We start from the raw sequence: 22,278 nt of genomic DNA on the forward strand, positions 1-22,278 counted from the left end.
TTCTCCCAGTCCCCACCTTTGCCTTCTGCGGCTTGGGCGGTGAGACTCGAGCACTTGCTGGTGAAGACCGAGGCAAAAAAAAGTCATTGAGTACCTCCGCCTTCTCCATGTCCCGGGTAACCAGGTCTCCCGTTTCCTTCCGGAGAGGGCCCACGTTTTCCCTCGTCTTCCTTTTATCCCCAGCGTATCTATAGAATCTTTTCTTGTTGCCCTTGACGTCCCTGGACAGATTTAACTCTATCAGGGCTTCAGCTTTCCTAACCTGATCCCTGGCTGCTCGGACAATTTCTCCGTATTCCTCCCAGGCTACCTGTCCTTGCTTCCACCCTCTGTAGGCTTCCTTTTTGTGTTTGAGTTTGTCCAGGAGCTCCTTGTTCATCCATGCAGGCCTCCTGGCATTTTTGCCCGACTTCCTCTTTGTTGGGATGCATCGCTCCTGAGCTTGAAGGAGGTGATCCTTGAAAATTACCCAGCTTTCTTGGGCCCCTCGTCTCTACCACTTGGAGAAGGAAGTTATCATCGACGCACTCCAGGAACCTCCCAGACTGCTTATGCCCTGCTGTGTTGTCCCTCCAACAGATGTCGGGGTGGTTGAAGTTCCCCATGAGGACCAGGGCTTATGAACGTGAGGCTGCTCCTATCTGTCTGTAGAGGGCCTTATCTGACATCCCTGCTTTGTTTGTTACTTGCATTGACATCCACCAATTTCAAATTTGATTTCAAGGCCTGTCTTTGCATCTCCTGACTGAAACTGAAGTACACCGGTTGGGATCAGGTTATTTCCCCTCATTAGCTTTTTGTCAGACTTCCTGTATTCTCAGCAGCTCTCTGCACAGCATATTTTAAAAGCATCTTTTTTCTGTTGTTCTGTTTGAATTACACACCTGCAAAGTAGTGCTACTGTTATGGTTGGACCGCTTAAGAAGCAAAGCTGCTGCTGTATTTCTACCCTGACCTGTAATCTGACAGAATGATGAAGGACAGTAAACCCCATTCTTGCCTTCTCTTAGCTTTCTTCATTATCTCTTTTCTTTGAACTGCACAAGGAAAGAGTAGTGAAGAGAACTTTTATACTGTAAAAATGTGGAAACATATGAGCTAAAAACATGTGTAGTGCTAAAGAACAGAAGAACTTCTGATTGTTCTTAGGGCTTGAGCCAGATGTGGCTAATAGGCCATAAGGCCAAAAGCTTTAATCTGTCTGGAAAGATCCCTGTTTCACAAAGGAGGTATTCCTGATAGAGACATGGACTGTCATTAGCAGCTGTGATGAGATATGAAATAAGGACCAATTTATGAAGGTTTTTGCTTTTCAGAAATATGGTAATGTGATTTTAACTGTAGCAAATTCAGTTTAAAACCTAAATTATTTTTTTGTTTTGTTTCACCGTTTTACCTGTGCTTTAAAGGAATAAGGATGAATATTTCTGTGTATTTTCTTGTATGTGCTTGTGCATATGTGGTCTTGCCATCCGAATGTTAGATCTAACTAGCAGTTCCTAGGTTTGGAAAGCTAACTCAAATGAAGTCCATGTTAACTTTCTACTAATCATAATTGAGTAAATCTCACGCTTTCACTGATTAAAATTTCAAAATTGGTTTCTTTACAGAATATCAGTGTAGACTTCTGTAACATTAGTAATTAGTATGTCTGGTTCTTTTCAACTTGAGATGCGCAACAATGGTATACAGCTAAATGAGATGGCATGACTAACAGTGGGATATGGCATGTGACTAGTCGCATTGGACTCTAGTAGGTAGAGTATGTATTCAAGAAATGGGACTTCTTTGCTATTCCTATGTTCTGTCTTCAGAAGTAGCAGAGCTGAGTAAAAGTAATATCTTGATGAATACTCTTCCTTTTATTTGCCGTCTCTTCACAGACTTCCCTAAACCAACAAGGCAGCATAGACACCAGCTGTACATTTTCTCTGATTTATTGTCTGGGCCTTCTTTAAAGACTTCTTTCCATCACTCTGTGCAATGCAGTAGCATCTCTTCATTGAAACAAAGTTTATTACCCTACTGACTCTCAGTCTTCCATCTTATTAGTATCCAGAGACCTAAAGGGGCTGACTGATAAGTCAACTGTAACAATGAGATTAAGATGTCCCAATACAGAAAGCACAATCCATTGCAGCCCCTCTGCTTGTTTCACAGCCCTTATGGTTTGAATGTTATTCTTAATCTATAAAGCACCAAGCTGATTCATTAGATGCAACGATTATAAATATTTGAACCAAAAGCTGGTACCTTGCTGTACCAGAAGAAGGAGTGAAATAATCAGTCATTCTTGCTGGTTTGCTTCTCAGAGAGAAACGGCGCTGCTACGGTGCTCTTTGCCATACTTGCAATGATTCTGGATTCTAGAAATGACATCATCTCACATACAAGTTTACAGTATATAGTAAGGGGACACTGGACAGAGAACATAGGAACAGATACTGCATCAGGCCAAAAGTCCATGTAGCTCAGAATCCTGGCTAACGGGTGCAGAGTAGGAGCTAGTGGATGAAGGTTAGAACAGGATGTGCATATATATGTGTGTCTGCCCTCATGTCTTTGGAAGAGGAGTAAGCACAAGGTTTCAGGATTTATTGCTTTGTAGGTGAACAAAACTGCTAGATCACCTGTCTGTGAATCTGTGACTGAATTTTATGGGAATGTTGTGTATGTGCTGGCACTTTTTCGGGGGGTAAATAAACATTGTAAAATTCCCTTCATTCTCTAAGTTCTCAGAGTTCACTTTAAAAATCTGTACTAGTTACTAGGGGTGTAGGAAATCAAAAGTCTAATGCTTTCCATGTGAATGCAAAGTATCTGAAGATTTTTATTTTTATTTTTTAGCATGTTTGGGATGAATACATGAAAAAAGGGTTAAACGGCAGCCAAAACAATTCATTGCAAGATCTTCAAAGCAAATCAGATTTTTTAATTATATCAAATTAAGGTTATTAAAAGTTAAGTTCTGAACTGAGAGCATTTTCCAATGAAAGGTGCTGCAACATCATTATTTCTCCCCAAAACGCACTTACTGTACATTTCTCAAAGCCATCAGCCTTGATTGAAAGCTAATGAAAAAGCTGTCCTGCGTCAGTTTATTCCTTGTATCCATTAAGAATAATTACGGCTGAACAATTTTTGATGCCTGTAACCTTCGCAAGTGTTGCTAATGGCATTATAAATTGCTCCTTGTCCAATGACTGCAGTCTGAAGCTTAATTCAAAAGCGTTCTGTCAACAGGGCTGATTTGTGTGGTTAATGAGTGCGTTTAAAACAACAGCCTCGGCTCATGCATCCTAATGTCGATAAGAGGATGTGGTTCAATAAAGAGGCTTGTCCGTAATAATTAGCAGCGACAAATGCTCTGGATTAGACCGATCACAGCATTAATGACTCTGCTTTCAGCCTGTTACAGGAAAAAAGTTTCCAGCTCTAACTTTTCTGGGCTTAGATTTAACTTTTAAGGAATGGTCTTCTATAAGCCAATGGTGCAGATAACTAATAAAACTTTAACACATGCAGTGTCAGTAGAGTCACTGAGCAGTCCAAGGCCTCTGTAAAGACTCTCATGGCCAATGTGAGATTTTTCTGAAAACATTTTTTTTCCAAATGCATATCAGTGAAATAGTGGGGCAAATCTACCTTCCACCATGTTTAGGATATAAGCATTGTAATGTTGTTCTTAGACATGATAGCATTTGCATGACTTTCCCACGTACTGCCCATTCTGCAGTTTGTTTTTGCCTTTAAGATACATTAAATCGGTGTTGGATTTAAAAATATGTTTAGGCTTTTAGCATAGAAAAAATACATCAGAAGTGAATCCATGAGGTACAGCTTAAACACTGTCAGTAATATGCAGGAAAACATCCTTTTAAACACAAGACTTGGTGCAGTTCATCTGGCCATTCCTGCATTTGATAAACCAGTTACTAGTGCTGCCATCTCAGTCACTGTATCACCTTCAGATCTTTGCCTGCAAATTTTATATTTGAAGAATCTGGGAACAAAAAGCAAAAGTGCAGGATGTAGCATGTTTTCTCACTTACTCCCTCCTTTCCTCTCATCTCTCTTTTTTTCGTGTGTACTATGTTTGGTAAAAGTAATGAATGATGAAGGCTGCACGTTGAGATGACAGGAAGAGGATGTGCTGAGATCTTTTTGTGGTATTACTGAGAAATGGATTGGGACAGCATTTCTTTTCTGTGCTGAAGAAGTCATTCTGCATCATATATGGATGCTTCAGTAGCAGCTGTGGTATTTCCAGAGTTAACACTAGTGCAAACTTATACCTGAGCTGTGCACAATGATGTCTTGTTGATGAAGGAGGGAATGTATGAGTCACACCTGCAAGGTAACCTTCTCATGGGGGTGGGAGGAGGATTGGGAATTTATGAAACTAAATATATCAGCTAATGTGGGTGGCTGAAACAGGTTTCCTGGCAGAAAACTTGAATTTGTCAATTCTGTCAAAGATCAAGTGCTCCAGACATTTTAGAAGCAGAAGGACATTGTGCTAAAACTTGTAATTTTTTTTCTAAAACAAACCCAGGCAAAATTATTTTTAAATTTAGGCTTTGGGGATTTATACATATTTTTGGGATACAGATTCTGCTCTATCTGATCCCTGGGCCATTGAGTTTGTTTGGTTCTATGATGATAATGGCTCCGATATCTTACAGCCTAATCCTATTACACTGTGCTGGTTATGGCTGGGGTAGAGTTAATTTTCTTCATAGTAGCTAGTATGGGGCTATGCTTTGGGTTTGTGCTCAAAACAGTGTTGATAACACAGGGATGTTTTCATTATCGCTGAGCAGTGCTGACACAGAGTCAAGGCCTTTTCTGCTTCTCACCCCACCCCACCAGCGAGCAGGCTGGGGGTGCACAAGAAGCTGGGAGGGGACACAGGGACAGCTGACCCCAACTGACCAAAGGGATATTCCACACCATATGGCGTCATGCTCAGCATATAAAGCTTGGGGAAGAAGAAGGAACGGGGGGACATTTGGAGCAATGATGTTCGGAACGATGGCGTTTGTCTTCCCAAGTCACCGTTACACATGATGGAGCCCTGCTTTCCTGGGGATGGCTGAACACCTGCCTGCCCATGGGAAGGAGTGAATGAATGCCTTGTTTTGCTTTGCTTGCGTGCGCGGCTTTTGCTTTACCTATTAAACTGTCTTTATGTCAACCCAGGAGCCTTCTCACTTTTACTCTTCTGATTCTCTCTCCCATCCCATTGTGGGGGGAGTGAGCGAGCGGCTGTGTGGCGCTTGGTTGCCGGCTGGGGTTAACCATGACATACACCCATCTCAACAGAAAATAAATTAATACACAATTTAGAAAATAAAAATCACAGCGCACAATTACAGAAAATACATTTTTTTCATTGCCTTAACTTAAAAACTTACCAGGAAATACTATAGAAGGCCAAAAACCTGAAGAATGAAGGGTGTATAAAATATGGGGTTTTCTGTTTGAGACAGAATGGCTTGACATCTCAGTAAAGCTGGAGTCTTTTCTTTAGAAATAGTTTTAGGTTTCTTGCAAAAACGTAGTATGATCTTTTCCTGTCAATGAGCAATGTAAAAAAACAAACAAACAAACAAAAAAACCCCAAAACCCCCAAACAAACAAAAAAAAAACCCTGTTCTTGAAACTATAAATCGTTGGTAATCAAACACTAATTACTCCTTTATATCTGCAAGTGAAGGTGAATCTAATTGATACCAATAACAAAGACAAAGTAAAACACCTGGATGTATCCTGTTTTGGTATTTAAATAAATTTCTCATTTTTCCATTCTCCTTGATATAAAAATGTTCCTCTTAATAATGGCATGACTTAATACTTTAAAAATTTGCTCTTGTTTTGCCAAGACAGTACTTTATTATTCTCTTTGCATTTTTTACCACATTGCTTTTCTCTAATTCAGATGTATTGAAAACACTAAATAAAACTGGAATTCAAGTACAAATAAAACTCAAATACAGATAAAAACTTTTTCTGAGGATATTTTCCTAAGAATTTTTTTTGGGGGGGGGGTATTTAAATTATTTAACCAAAGCTGTATTGGCAGAACACTGAATTCAGTATTATTTTCCTGTACAATGAAAGGAATTGTCTGAATAGCGCAAAATGAGCGATCATAGTAAAAACTCTGGTAATTTAAAATAATCTCTCTAAAACGTACTCTGAGAATAGGACATATAATGCACTATGGTGCTTACAGTATATAATTTTATATACCGTAATTTTATTACCATATATATGGCTTATGGTATGTATAAGGAGATACCTTCTTCTATTGCTTTTACAGTTTTTCTTCCCCAACTTTCTCTCCTCTTTTTTCCTTCAGAGTTTAATACGAAAAAAGAAAATGGCAAGTTAATAAGAGATGTGGTATAAAGCAAAAAGGCAGGTGAAGGATTAGGTTCAAAACCAGTCAAGTCAGTGGGAGCCTGTAGGCCCATTAATAAAATTTTACCAAAAGAGAAAGGAGAGGGAGAAGGAAAAACGAGCATGCAAGAGACAAAAGATCTAGAGCAGAGAAAAAGTGGGAGAGAGAGAATCGCCTTGCTCAGAAAGGAGTAAGGTAGCTTGACCAAAAACAAAATACAAGGAACTTGCTTTAGTACCTGTCAGAAATGAGAGAACCTGAGTAACAGAAATATCTTTTAACCATTTGAGTTAATATGTTTACTTACGCCTCCTGTGTCTTGTTTCGAAAAAAAAAAGAATAATCTTTATCTTTGTACCTGCCATTCATTATTTTAAATACCTGTGATAATATCATAGTTCTCCTATGTTGCCTCCTTTCCGAACTGAAAAGGCTTGTGAATTTAGTCTCTCCTTACATGAAATGTGTCTGGTGTCTATGATTGCGGTGTCCTCCTTTATCTTACCTAATTCTGCTAAGATTTGGACAGTTGCGTCCTTCTTGAATGTGTCATCCATATCAATTTCTAGCTATCTGTGAAATTAACTTTGGAATAACTTACCAGAACTTCATGGTGGCTGCATAGACACAGTTCAAAATGAAACATTTATTCCAACTTGCAGTATTATTTTTCTCTTTCAGTCTGTAAATACCACTGTATTTCTTGCACAGTGACTGCACATGTGCTTTTACTGGAGAAGGCAAAGCTTTGTTAATTTTTGAATGAGCCATAAAACTGTTTACTGATGCTCCATGTTGTCAGCAAAGACAGAAGTAAGACCTGTTACCAACTCTTCTAGGAGGGAAGTCATCACTTAGAGTTTTCTTGGACAAGGAGTTGGACACATTTCAGAAAAGTAGAACTCTGGATACTAAATATTCAGAGACTTTACTGCCAAACAGTGTGAGCAAAATAAAACAAATCAGTTAGCTGCAATGAGTGATACCTGAAACTGTGCCCCCAGAGAGCTGTTTACAGGAAGGAATTTACTTATTGAGAAACAGTCTAAATCCAAAACTGACATGAAGAATCAGCCCATTTGAATAATAAACTGAGAGTACAGGCATGGTCCAATCTTAGAAACCATGAAAATAACGATTACTTTCTAAACACTGTTAGTTCAGATTGTTTCCTCCTCCTCACTGAGTTACGCGACGAACTTTGAAACAACTTTGAGATCCAATCTCAACTGTGGCAGTTTTCTCTAGAAGTTACACATATTTAATAAACTCTGAAGTGCTATGAATATTTTGGAATAGTAGTTCTGTGATGAAAAAATACAGACACCCTGTCAGGTAAGAGTGCTCTGACGTCCCAGCTACTCCTTTCCCTTTTGTAACATATAGTTTGCTGCAAAGGGGCTCTTACTCTGCCCTTTCGCAGAAGTCATGTGCTTGCAAAAAAGATTAGTTTAATTCACTTCATTTAAAAGCAAGTTGTTAAGAGCAACCTTCATCTTTTAATTTGGTTTGAGTGAGTGTTTACTGTGATTTTCATGGTACTTATAACTGGGAACAGTTACCAGAGATTTTGCTTGTTGCTGTTTTAATTTGACATTGTCCATGGTCAGACAAGCTCCCATAGGCCTTTTGAAGGGCTCTCCTTGAGACCTGTGAGGACTAGTAGGGAGGAGAGATGTGGCTGAATTTGGACAAAGACCGATTTATATGTTGTTCGTGTGAGGCAGGTGGGCTTTTTTAATATTGTAAGAAAAAGAGCCATATTCTTTTAAAGATGCGACTGAAAATGCAGGGAATGCCTGGAATATCCTGATACAGAAAAGGGGCAAGAACGTCTGGACTTAGCACTGCAGAACTGCGAGCAGTGATACTAAGTGCTTCACACAAGTGATCCTGGCTGCTAGCCGAGGAGAGCAGGCAAGTGAAGGCAGGGCTTCCGACCGGTTGGGAGGGTGAGTGAAGGCAGGTGACACTGTATGGCAGCCTCTGCTGAAATGCTCTGGCTGCTCTTCGGTTGAGCTGGCGCACAGCACTGTGCAGTCAATAATGTTTCAAAATACCTTTCTTGGCACTTGCTTGTCATTTCTTTGCTTGTTTGTTTTTTCTTCCCATGGCAAAAATGTCAAGTAACTAAAGGGAAGTTTTAAAAGGATAGTTTTATGCCTATAAAGTCATTTTGACATGATTAACTGAGCCTCACAGATAGTAACCCATTCATTTAGTCCTCTCTTCTCAAAGTTAGCACTTTGGAGTGGCATGCTGTGGCTAATACCGTACAAATTGCTGGAATGGGCAGTTAAACGTTGAGGTCAGAGGTTAAATGAACATGGTTGTTTATGAGGACACAGCCCGAATCCATTTGCATTTTAATATTCTTTCTGTGAGACGAAAAGCCATTTTGAGGACAGCTTGTTTGGAAATCCCATTAACAGGTTATTTATGGGACTCATGACTGCATGACCCTTAGCCTTGTTTTGTTAAACATGAACTAGACATGAATCAGATGGGCGGCTGGGCTGCTGCTATTGTTTTCCATAGCATTAAATGTCATTGAATTCAATTATTCTGAATCTGACACTTTCTAAGTTATTACCCTCATAATGCTCAATTTTCCTTTTCCTTTGTCAACCTTATTATTTTTATCTGCTTTAAAAAGCAGAGACACTCTAAAAAGGCCATTTCCTCTCTTATCACTGATCTAGGTGAGAATGGAGAGCTTATCTACACAGCTCTTAAATAAATAATTGGGAAGACACAGTTTGAAGAAATTAGAAGATTCCAGCTACTATCATGGTGCATTTTAAGGAATAGAGAAATCTAAAAATTCTGTCAGGGTACTAAAATTAGCCATGTAAAGGTCAGGTACTAAATGCTTGGAAAGGGAGGGCTTTTAATCCTTTTTGGCAGGAGTATAAAATGATGAGTGATAAATCAGACTAAGATGATGATGTTGCTGTCAATAAAAATGTGAAAAAACCTCTATAGTTCCAAATAACAAGTTTTATAAAACAAGTTTAGTTTTTATTCCTTTTAACACAAATCTTTAATTGAAAGGAGGTAGTGTACTGGATGACAGACTGTAGCAGAAATTAATGAAAAAACATTGACGCTTCTACTATGAGAGTTGTGTAGTTGAGAGTAGCATTATCTTTGCTAAAGGCCATGGTAAATCCTAGTAATCAATATTTCCTATCTTACATATTCTTCTCTTGGTATTTGATCTCTTACTGATAACAGTATTTATGGTACCAATCAAATATTCAGAGGACTTCCAGCTTTTTGAAGGCAAAAATCACACCTACAGAGTGCACCAGCTGATAGCACATAACTTCCTGTCAGCCCAAAGTATCTTTTGACCAAAAAGAGCTTCTGTGGTGCATATAAACTGGGAGCTGAAGTAGGGCTATGCAGATTCGTAAAAGTTAAGAACGGCATGAACTGCTGTGACCATTCAATCCGGTTCTTGCACACAAGCCTAAGAATTTCCCTGGTTTAGTATAGGTTTGAACTATAACAGATCTCCACTCAGCTGCAGGGGAAAAATGATGAAAACAAATCTTCCAAGCCTGTGTAAGGTATTACAGGTGGAATTTTTACTGTATCAGCTAAGGAATTCAGTTTGCGTAAATTCAGCTTTTAGCCATTTGCCTTCAGAATACCTGATTCAGTACATGGGCGTGCACGTGCACACACACGCACTTACTTCAAGTGCTTTATGGAGTCCCTGAGTGAAGAGGAGATATTTTTATTCTGAAGAAGTTGGTAAAGCATATAAAGAATATAAATATAAAGAAAGTAGGGTAGGTACTCCTTCAAAGTTTACAGAGAGGAAAAAGTTGTTTCAAAGAGATCAGGGTTCAAATGCATGTCAGATTTTTTTATTATTATTATTATTACATAGCAGGATGTTTTGAGATAAAAGGCATAAGCAACACCTAGATCTCTAGAGAATCTGGTCAATATTATGTTCATCGCTGCAGCTTTCGTAGTCTGATTTACATGGGAAGAGCAAACCCTCATGTGAGATCCCCTCCATGCTTAGGATTCCCATACCTCAAAAAATAGAACAGGTTTCTTAAATCATAGGGGTGTGTATATATATATGCACATATATATTTTTACAGTGAGGACTGTCTGCTTTTTCTGAAAAAATGGCTGTTAGAAGAATAGCTGATATCCTCTGAGAAGGATAGTTTGCTGTCGTGTGGGCTGCTGTTCTGCAGACTGCATGCTAGAAGTACAGTATTTCTGCACGCATTCTGCATGTATTTGCATTCTTCTCTCCCTCTCTCTTTCCTTCCCTCTTTTCCCTTCCTTTCTTTTCCAAGTTTAAAATAGATTTCCAGTATGAATTGGCCATCAATGGAATTCTTCTTTAGTGGTTAATTTATTCTTAATAGAAACTGGTGGGTTTTTTTCTGAAGAAAAAGGAACAATACATCTTTAGAACAAGTTTGTAAGTGTCATGATTTTTCTACTAATTTATACGACATACTCCCCTTTTTAAATGTTAAATTACCTCATTGTATCTCTGAATATCATATATACTTAGGCCTGAAATTAAGCTTGCTGTATAGTTGTCAAAATGACCACAATTTGCTCTATGAAATGTCCTGATTGCATGTGTAATTCAAAGCAATCCTAATCTCTGTATAAACCAGTACAGACTGCTTAGGGGCAGAGTTTATGTATGCTGATTGGGCCTTCAGTTTAGCTGATAGTGAATACACCTGCATGTTGAAAAAGATGCATTACAGATTTTCAAACTCCTAAATGCTAAAGAGAAAGGAGAAAGAAAGAAGAGACGAAAACCTGTTCCACTAGAGTAAAGGTTTCAAGAAAGGTTCGGTTTTTCATATATATGTTTGTTCCAAGCTCTGTTGAAAGCTGCCTCAGTATTACCTTTGAAGTGAATATATTCATGTACCAGAAATTGTATTGCAAATATGACTCCTGGTTGTAACTCTTGGTTTGTCCCATTTCTTACTGAAGTGTGTGATTTCAACAACAAAAATGAATCATATTAGGAAAACCCCTTCATTGAAAGTAGCCCCATCCTGAAACTTTTATATTGTTCATCTTTCTAAGAAATACTTTCTCTTAAGGTATTTTAGATACTTAGTCAGGAAGCAGCTGGCTGTTGAGGGGAGTTGCTGTAAGTCTTCTGAAATACTGTGTAAGTCTGTGACACTTTCTGAAGGACCCCATACTTTCATAAACACTTGAATGGGGTTAATTCTTCCGTATATGTCATTTGTTAACAAATCTGTTATATGTCATAGAGACATTTAACTATTTAATGTTCTTTATGTAATAATTAAGGCAGATGTAGTGTAACACAGGTAGCTGGTGTGCTCTAAATAAAATACTTTTCAATTCTGAAAACTGTTTCAGAAAGGCACATATCAGCATGCACCACAATGGAACAGCTCATGCAAATGTGTACAGATTCCATGATGTGAGGCCCTGTATGTTTTGTTACAAGGAACATATAAATTAGAGAAAGTTCCTACATAAACTGCATTTCTTGGTTAGTTATATATTATTTTAATGATCTGAATTCTGCTATTGTAGGCAAAAATGACTGTTCTCTATTTCGTGTCAATCACGGTTACTTTGAAAATTAAAAAATACCTCACAGTGAGTAATTTACTCAAAGAATTTAGGCTTTACTTCTGTCTGCATCATACCTATGAGCAGATCACGATTTACTTGAAATGCTACATAAGTAATGCTCTTCCTTGAAAATATTTTTCTAATATTTTTTAATCAACCTTGAGAATGAACCATCAAGTTTGACCTGTAAAGTTTAGCTGTGACTGAAATTACTATCTGTCATAGAATTATTGTTGTGTTTTACTGAATAAGCACAAAATAGTTCCCAGTAAGTTTCTTGCTCATGGAACTCGTTGATTTGCACAAATGCCTCTGTGTGGATTGCAATTTGGTTTTCATTAGTAAGTGATCCACCCAAAGTTCCATTTCTTCAATGTTCATGAAAAATGAACATCAGTAAGAAGGAAGGGCACAGCTTTATCAAATCACATGAGGAAAAAAAAGTCCTTGTGGAAGTTCTTTTGTATAATTCTAGTTGTTGAGTCTTCACCATTAAGTCATTGGCTTGGAACCAAGGCTGAACTGGTTAAGAAGTATTATTGCTTCAGAAGTGTACACAAGTCCAGAAGCACTTCTCTGCATGTGGATGTAGCCTCAGCTAACAGCTTAGAATAAATGTGCCTGTCTTCTTCACCTTTATTGTTACTGAAAAGTAGGATTTGCAGTGTTTTCACACCAATTATCCTTAAAAGTTTCTTCAGTGAAAACTTCCAAAGATAAGAGTATAACTGTTTCAAACAGTTGCGTGCCTCATGAGCAGATTATAATATATAACATAAAAGTAGCCAATAACAAAGGCTGAGTGGACACAGCCCAGAGCAACCTACTCTAGTTAGCCCTGCTTTGTCTATATTTACTGTATATGCTCTCAGGGCTCCCGAGACCTGCCTGGGCACCCAGTCAAGACAGACTACATTTTTCCTAAACGCTTGTTATCACGACAAGAAATTCCTCCTATGCATAGATGTCTGAATGATACGTTTTGTCACTGTCATTTCTGCAAAAGGCACCCTTTAGAGATTGCAGCTGCCAAAAAAGCGTATTATGCAAGATAACAGTACCAAAAATAATCAATGCAAATTGAGCTCATAAACCCCTCACAGGCCCCAAACCTCTTGCTGATTAGTATTTGAAGACTCCTATGCAGATCTGCTGCCAGTTGTAGTTCTATTCTAGCGAGAACTTGTTCTTCACCTGTTACTCAAAGAACCACCTAAGAAAGCATTTTAAAGGATATTTAACCAGAAGCTCCCACCATAGGACTGAAGCTGAGGAAACTTGGAATAAAATGGCTTTGCTGCTCATTTTCTTCTTTTTCTTGTTCTGATTTTACACCTTTTAGGCATTGCATGAAAAACCAAGCCGAATATGACTATTGAGAAATACACAGAGTGTTTCCAAAGCATTTAAACCCATGAGTTTCTATGTATTCTTTTAGATCATCTGGACTCTTACTAGAATATGGCTCTGAAGTGTTAATAGGAATGCTTTTTCTAACGTTCGGAGATCAAAAATGACCATAAATACATGCATCAACTCTAAATCATAATAATCAAAATCATAATCATAATCTGCTCAGCATTGATAACAGTTTTGATATGTTGTTAAGGAAGAAGTGTTTTATTTTACTTCATTAAGCCTGCTTAAGATATTTTTTATTAGCTTTTGAGTTTGGTTCATTTGACATAACAAAGAGTTTGGTCAGCCATCTGAACAGAAGCTGGAATGCAACCAGACAATTTTTTCCCAGAGTGAGCTTTTTCATTACTTGTTGGAAATTTTGCATTTCTTCCTCAAGCTTCTGAAAGTTCACAGAAAATTATTCCCAGTTTCCTCAGCTTCAGTCCTATGGTGGGAGCTTCTGGTTAAATATATGTGCTTAACAACAGTAAATAAATTCTGACACTTTATTTTTGACTCCTGAATAAAAATGTTCATCATGTTGGTGAAAATAAGCAATCACATTCTATTTAACAGTGAAAAAGAATTGTACATATCACCCTGCAGGAGCTGAGGAATTTATTTTCATTATAACAAACATTGATTTTGCATTAAAAAGTCTCATTATTTGAGATAATGACTGTTGGGTTTCTTAGTTATTCTTCTTGTTCCTAAATCATTAAAACTATAACAGTTAAGGAGCAAATAGGAATGCAAAAGACCCCAAACTGTATTAAAATCTACTCTTATTTTGTCTTTAAAATTGCAATCATCTTTAAGACAGATACATACTATCAGAAAATTCTTATTTATTTTGAGCCCATTTGAATGACACCTGTATTTTTGCCTATAGAAACATCACTGAACCTGAATATATTGATTTTTGGATTAACATTTGTAGAATTAATATGTGGACTCCTGGGGGCCTCATTCGTCAGTACATTACTCCAGTTTCTCAGCAGTATAATTCTGGCTGCACTGAATCAGGGAAGCCAACCCTGTGTTTCTTACAGTTAGAAAACGTAAGACAAATCTCTGTAGCATGTGCATGTGTAAAGATGTATATTATACATGCTCTCTCCCTCAAATAATTCTGATTATGGACTTGTTGAGGAGGGGGTCTTGTTTGTTTTGCTTTTTGTAGCTAGAGTGCTACTTTGAATAATTCCGAGGTGGTTTTTTTTTTTTAATAGGCCTGAAAGGAAGTCAGTCCCCTCTTGTGCTCTCCCCTTCCCCCACTGCCTCTCCACAGAGCTGTGGCTGTGTGGGCATTAATGTATTCCGTATAATGTTAGGGGCTAGCTGAATGTACCTTCCCACCAAGAGCACTATGAATTATTGACGTGAGGGTTGTTCCCTAGTGTATACTTTTCCAAGGTTGTACTCCCTGATATTTGATATTTATTCGGTATAAGGTAGGGATAAGAACCTCATTGCCACATTATGTCTGACACAACCAAGTTTTGGGGAATTTCAACAACATTAGAAGATTTGTATAATGTATTCTTTTAGAGGCAGAGGCTCAGCTTCAAACAAAGCATAATCCGTACTGCATATCATTTCCAACCTAATGCAAGGAGAAGAAGCGGGACCATAATGCTATCTGCATCATTTCCCTTTTGTGTTAGTTGCAAGGACTATTCACCTAATATTCAAAATCCATGTATTGATTAAATGGAACAGAATGATGGAAAAACTAAAAAAAGTAAGAAAATAATGAAAGGGATTTCCATGAAAGTGGCATAAAATTGAGTTATTACATCTAGATATATGATAAAGTATTTGGAAATAATTAAATAGTTGATATCCACTACCTTTCCCAGTGCTTGAACACTGCAATTTTAGTGTTTTTGATGCTAACATTATTCCTAATTTCTTTGAATCAAATATTGTTTATTTTTATATTTCTACTATCTGTAACAAAAGGATCTGGTGAACGCTTCATTCATTGTGTCACCTAGTCTCTCCTTGTCAGCTGCTTTGTTAGCCTAAGCCTCTAGGGTTTGTATCCTGGGCAGTGGACCTTTTGTATTCCTTACGCTATAGTCTTAGACAATAGGGGGGAAAAATAAATCTTCTGTGACAAGTTTACTTAAAGGGACGCTATCACATTAAATAAGCATATAAATATACCCACAAGTAATATTATTCCTCTTGAAATTTTGGAAAAAATGTTTTTTTCTTGGTACCATTAGTTAACACCCTCATCTGCTTGTGATGCAGTAATTGTGAAAATCACAACATTTTTCACACTTCAGGCTGTTCGTTACACAGCACTTTTCAAAAGCTAGGAAAACAAGTCAGTTATTTTACTGTTTATTTTTAGTCAGCATTCAGGGTCTGAATATTGTGTGCCTCCCCAGTGGGAGACTGGGATGCAGATATTGTAAGGGAACTTTTGGGCTTAAAACAGACAGTTCTATTTCTAGTGGATTGTTTATGGAAAGAGGCCAAAAAAGCATATTTGCTAATGATGGGTGTTGTAAGTTAAAGAACATAAACAAAACTAAACATTTTGATGAGATTAACCTAGTCTTTTTCAGGAGAAATTCTATTAAAATATGAGATCCTCACATCTGTCTCGTTCTTCCTCTCCTTTTTATTTTATGCAACTTTATAAATTCACTTAATGTAATTATCTTTGGTGAATAATTTAGCAGATTTTAGTGTGATAATAGAACTAGAGTGGTTTTATAGTCATCCTCATGTCTTATTAAATCAGGTTGTTTATAAGTAATTCCAGTTATTTGTTTATGAAATTCTTAGTGAGAGACTGAGATCTCATGATAAAGATTGAAGAAAACAACACAGAGTTACATATTTAGAAAACATGCTGATAGAGAAAATACAGCTTAATTTGTTAACTGACTATTTAAACTATATTAGTAAATGAGGTTTTGGTAATGTTTCTATAGCTACGCACACACACACTATCACACGTTGGCATACATACATGCATTATTTTCATGCACACTTTTCAATCAGCACATGAATGCCAGGGAAATCCTCTGGAATAGTAGGAGAAGCTATGACAGTGGATCTGCCAGATCTTTGTACTGCCAGATACATCTGTGTGATAGTCATCGTCATCGTCATCATCATCATCATGTAAAGTAATCTGTTCTGGTCTGTAAGGCTGCAATTCTCAGCTTACAGCAGATCTTGTAAGTCTCAGTAGCTTATATGGGGATTTCTCTGGTGCTGTAACTGTGCTTTCAGCTTTTCTATGAATCTCTATATTAATTAATTACGCTGAGGGTTTTGTTTGGTGTTAGGGTTCTTTGTTGTTTTGTTTTATAATACTGTTTAGTTTTGTTGAAAAGAAACCCTCGGTGCTGGGGAAAGGGCTCGGGAACTAATTGGATGTTAATGAATGGAGGAGAATAAATGCCTTACTAGGGGAAAAAAAAATGTTTGCTATTTGAAGTCCGCTTTCTCTAGTGGTTCTGGGGTGTTTTTCTGTAGGTTTTGCCTGGGGTGTATTCTAGGATATCGTAAAGTTGTTACCTAATATTTAAATTAACATACACACTGCCCACTTGAAATTTGGGTCCCATTGTGCTGGACATTTTACCAAGGTACGCATGTCTGACTCCCTTCATCTGAGGAACAGACAGCTTAAAAGTATCTAGCAAAACAATTTGTAACACCAAATAAAATGGTGAGGCTGAGTCCTTCATATAGTTCTGCGGTAGCTGTTTGGAAAGCTTTATTAGCATTTTTTTTCTTTTTATTGCTCTTTTGTTCAGGGACGTCAACATTTTTAAACTTTGTTGAGGAATTCTAGAGACGTTTCTTGGTTCTGAGGATTTTCTGTGACATATAAAGCCTTTTGATGTGGCATCCAACAGATTTTTGAGAAAGGCATGGAGAAGATGATGCATGCCTAAGCATGGGACCCTCCTTACTTCTCCTGTCATACCTGCAAGACATTCCTCATCTACCTTCTGTTTTCCATCCTCAGAACTCATGCTGCTTGACACTGAATAGAGTCAGCGTGCAAATAAGAGCTGCATTCAGCCATGAATCTTTCTTGATCTCTGGTTTACTTTACCAGTTGAGAACTTGGATTTTGTAAGACTTAATTTTGTTACTTGTTTGAAGGTGGCAACAATACTGCAGCTTCTGGGAAGCTAGTTCCTCTTGGCGGGAGCCACCCAGCTAGGTCTTCACCTTTGATTCCTAAGGAATGCTGCAGGTTCTGTTGCTGGAATCCTGGTTGATACTCTGCACCCCTATCATATTTGTATGTTACAGCAGAAAGCGTGCCCTTCTCTACTTCAGGGATAAGGGGAATGTTTCAAGAATACATAAAGTTAAATCTTAATCCCTATTTCTGGATGCAGATGGCAGTAATTTTCTTTGATGTTTCTTTATTCTACTGTCAGTCAGAATTGCTTGGCAATCTCTTGAAGTTTTGTTGGAGTCTTTGTTTGTCTTGGCACCCTTATGAGTTTGTGACCTTTGTCCTGGGATGTGCACTTGTAATCATCACTTCTCAGGTGCCTGCACAGTCAGCTTTTGGTGTGGTTTGTGACTATCCAGTCTGAAGAACAGTGTTACTAAGGCTGACTTGTTCATGATTCGCATCTTTCACTGCAATTCCTTTCTGTCCTCTTTGGTTGTATCCTGTAGTGGTTGTCTTACTCATCCTGTTCCCAAGACCCACGACCTTGAAGTTGCACTTGATTCCGAGTTCTCTGGACAGTCATGTTAATCAGACAATACTACCATACTACCTTCTTGGGACATAACTCCAGATTGTGACCTGTGTTGTCTCACCTAGAGGCATAGATGTGTATACATGTTTTTATTATCTCCTGTTGTGTATAGTTGTAACTCATTGTTTTCTGGTGCCCTGGACGTCTGCAGTAGATGCATTAACAGGTTTCAGGTACAGGAACTGTTTCAGAGCCAGAATTTCTTAGCATAAGCTCATACATTGAAGCAATTTTGGGGGGCTTCCCGTCAAGCATTAGCAAATTGATTTAATTGTCTTTACCTTACCTGAAACGTCCAGAGCAGTTTATCTAGCCTTCCCTATTGGATGGGTGCAGACTTGAATGTCTAGAGGCCTCCTATATTCAGGGTATGACTTCAGAGTGTTCCTTGTGTGCATTTTCCTAATTTATTGAATTTTCTACTCTTCTGATGTCGTGGGAAATTCTTGTTTGTCAACTGCACGTTCAGCACTGTGCAGTTTGTCAGCACAAGACCTATTAATTGTTTACAGTGCTACTTACAAATACTATTAAAAATTCCCACTAAAGATTCTTTATTAAATACGTATTTCCCCAACTCACTCTTCAGACAGTGAAAATTCCCTTGTGCTGGGAATGTTATTTAAGACAGGCCACTAACTAGACAACTATTTTACTCCTGTTCTACTTGCATTAATAATAAACTTGATTATTTTAGCAAAGGTCTCTGAGCTCTGCAGGAAGGAAGCAAAAGGACTGTGCCGCTGCCATAAGTCTCATCCTCACAACAAAATTCCTTGCCAAACAAAAGTCATTCAAGCTGTAATTGAGTTGCAGTTTGGAGAAGGTGCTTGCTTCTTGAACTTGAACCTCCACAGTTAGCAGGAATAAATAGTTTAAAAAAAACCCTGTAGAACAGCAGTAACACTATACACATAGTGGTTGACTTTCTCATTTCAACAAGTATTGTTTATGAAGCCTTTCTGAGAGGCACGTAAGCCTGAATATTGACTTTATGTCTGTGCACCACAGTGTGGTGTTCTAGGACCTGCTGGCCTGAGCATACTGCATTGCAATTCCACTAATGTGTACTGATAATTAGTAATGAGAATATTCTGTGTGCTTACAGTAGCACTTTCACCTGAAGATCTCTAAACACTTTCCAGGCCTAGGAAACTCTTTCTCTCTCTTCGCAGCTAAGGAAACAGTAGTACAAAGGACACCTGAGCTTCCATAGTGGGGTAGTGGCAGAAACAAGATCTTTGTTTCTGACACCAAAATATCCTTTTGTAGTCACTGGATAATGTTGCTGTAGTAGTGTTTGCTTACCACATTCTTTGTGCCACACTTGCAAAAAGTGGTTTTTTTCCAGCTCTTTGACCTATACCAGATCAAGAAGCTGGCCTCAAGCAACATTTTTTTTTTTCCCCTCTAGCACTGTGACTCTTCAGGCTTTGTGACATATCATTTGTTTTTCACCAGTACTATGCATACTGATTTTTCAGGTTAGATATTTCAGTCGCCATTTGCAACAAATAAGTGTGCCACCAGGCAACTTCCCTGCTATAAGACCAGGGGCTTGCAAAGTATGAGAAAAATATTGCTTAGTCTATCAGAATCCTCTTCCTTCCTCCCAACCTACTCCAATGAAAAGAGATATGTACGTGATTTGTAAAAGACATGTTAAAAGGAACTGCTAAAGGTTCCATGTTAAAGGTGGACGCAGAGGACACTTTGAATGATATCCCTCTCAAATGTAACGTCTAGCATTGGCTTAATGGTCTTCTTGTGGGCAGTTCAATGAAGGAGATGGATATTGTGGGAGAATACATAAAAAATGGAAAGACGTCTCTGTTGAAATCACTTGGAGTGAGAAAGTGACCGTCTGAATTAAGTGACTTTGCCACCCTCACTGTGTGAAATAGGCCTCTGCTGGGTTAATCAGCAGAACCTGAGTCACGGGCCATAGAAGCTATCCGTGTATCCATAGGTACTCCCCTGTCCCTGCTTGGCTCCATAACCAAAGTTGCTTTCACATGTAAGTTACTTCAGTGTTACCTAGAGAAATGAGTCAGAACTCCAAACAGACAGAAATATTTGTGTCATTGAGGGGAAAGGGGGCATTTATTTATTTCACTTCCAGGAAAATACCAAAAAAGTAAAAAATTGCCCCAAGAACTACTGAAACAATTCTGTATATTGCAGTAATATAAACCCATGTGAAAAAGAAACAGAGAGGCTCGAGGCACCAGGAAACACCTGGCAAAACTAGCCCAAGGAGTTGGGTGACTGCTGTTGAGTACAGTCATGTTCCAAAGCTGAAAGCAAGTGGGAAATCAATAAATCACTTCTCAAGCTCTCAGTAATCAGCAGCTGATGATATTTTTCTGGGCCTGGGGAAAAGAAGCTCTCTAGTTGAAGAGAAAATGTAGGACAGCAACAGGGATGGCTTTCCTGAGTTTCCAGGAGACTGGAATCTGCAGAGCGCCTGTCACAGAAATGCGTCCCTCTGTCAAGGATATACCATGTCTGCTTTCCCTCTTCACTTTAGGCTGGCATGAACGCCTTGTCTTCCATTCTTGCCTTTTCTTTTGCGTCTGGGACTGTTCCTCTCACTGCTGCTGTTTGCTTCACAGACCGACCAGAGGGATCCAGTGTTTGACCAGTATTTGTAGTGTTTCAGGCCCCAGTTCTCTCGTCGTCAGGATTTGACCGTCTGACATCAGGGAGCCTATTTAAAGACTTTGATTTCTGGGTGGAGGGCTGTGTTTGTACCCAGCACCCTTGGCCAGCTCTGCGGGGGATTTAGTCATTTATGGGGCCTGCTGAAAGTGTGAATTTTTTACATATGTGCTTTTTAATGGAGTTCTTCCTGTGGTAATGCTTTCATCTGGTAACTTTTAAACACGCTTACTTTTTGATATATATAATTACATTGCAGTTTAGGTTTTTTTATTCTGCATTTTGGCTTTATGTTTGTCAAGACCAAGGTTAAGAATTTTGGGTGATTTGTAATGATGTGATTCCTGCTCTGTATATTGAAGCTGTAAGTAGAAGCATGGGGAAACAATTCATCATCAGCTGCTTCAGCGTCTCATCCCCCCGCTCTCTATGCTCTGGGAACACTCACTCTTACCTCACAGGTTTGCCCACTTCCAGTCTCACTCCCAAACCAACTTCCAGCGTGCAGATTGCTGCTTAGAGAGTGGAAATTTCCATCCCATTGGTTCTGTTCAAAGATTTAAAAAAAACCCCAAAACCAACAAACCTGGAATAAGAGGATTTGATCTGAGTATGTTTTTAAAAGTTGCATGGTTTGAGAATAGTCACAGATTAAATTGTGCTAACGAAGGAAGTATTTCAAAGATGAGATCATTTCTGTTCACCCGGCTGATGCAGGTGATATTTGTGTTAACTGAAACTTAGTACAGTGACCAGAGATGCTGGGTGCCTCTGTTCTGGGAAACTGAACTTGGCACCTCAGACCTTTTTAGAGGGCACACACTCAGTTGTATATGTCTCTCACTGACACTACACAAAGTTGGAGGATCTCAAAGTTATCAGATAATTTTGAGGATCTCAAAATGGTAGAAACTGTAGGAACTGAGCCCATTGGTGGGAGGGAGAGTAGAATTTCTGTCCCATCTCAAGGGTGGGAGGAGGAATGGGGTAGAAGCCACCTATTAAAGCTTACAGGAAATAGAAGTACAAAGATAAATGGGTATAAACTAGGCATGAGCAGATACAGTCCTGAGTAAATACCTATGCACTGTAGCCCACTCAGAGTACTTTCACATTTTCATACATATATTTGTGGTTTATATTAAAAAGGAGGGCCAATAGCATTTTTATAAGTCACTTATTTTAAAATGCATTTATATGGTATGAGCTGTATAGCACAGGCCACCGGTAGAAAAGGACTCAGAGCATGTTTCTGTTCTTTTGTCAATAAAAGACGCACACATACTTGGCATTAGGAGCAAGTGTGATTTTAAATTTGTATTTTCTACATTTGTCATTTTCTGTCACAACATGAAGGTTATTTGAGTGTAACTTTGCCGCCAAATGTTCAGTAGAGTGCTGTTCCCCATGGAAACCTTTTTTTTTTTTTTTTTT

This window comes from Pygoscelis adeliae, unplaced genomic scaffold (assembly GCF_000699105.1).
Source record: "Pygoscelis adeliae isolate BGI_AS28 unplaced genomic scaffold, ASM69910v1 Scaffold387, whole genome shotgun sequence".
NCBI lineage: Eukaryota > Metazoa > Chordata > Aves > Sphenisciformes > Spheniscidae > Pygoscelis > Pygoscelis adeliae.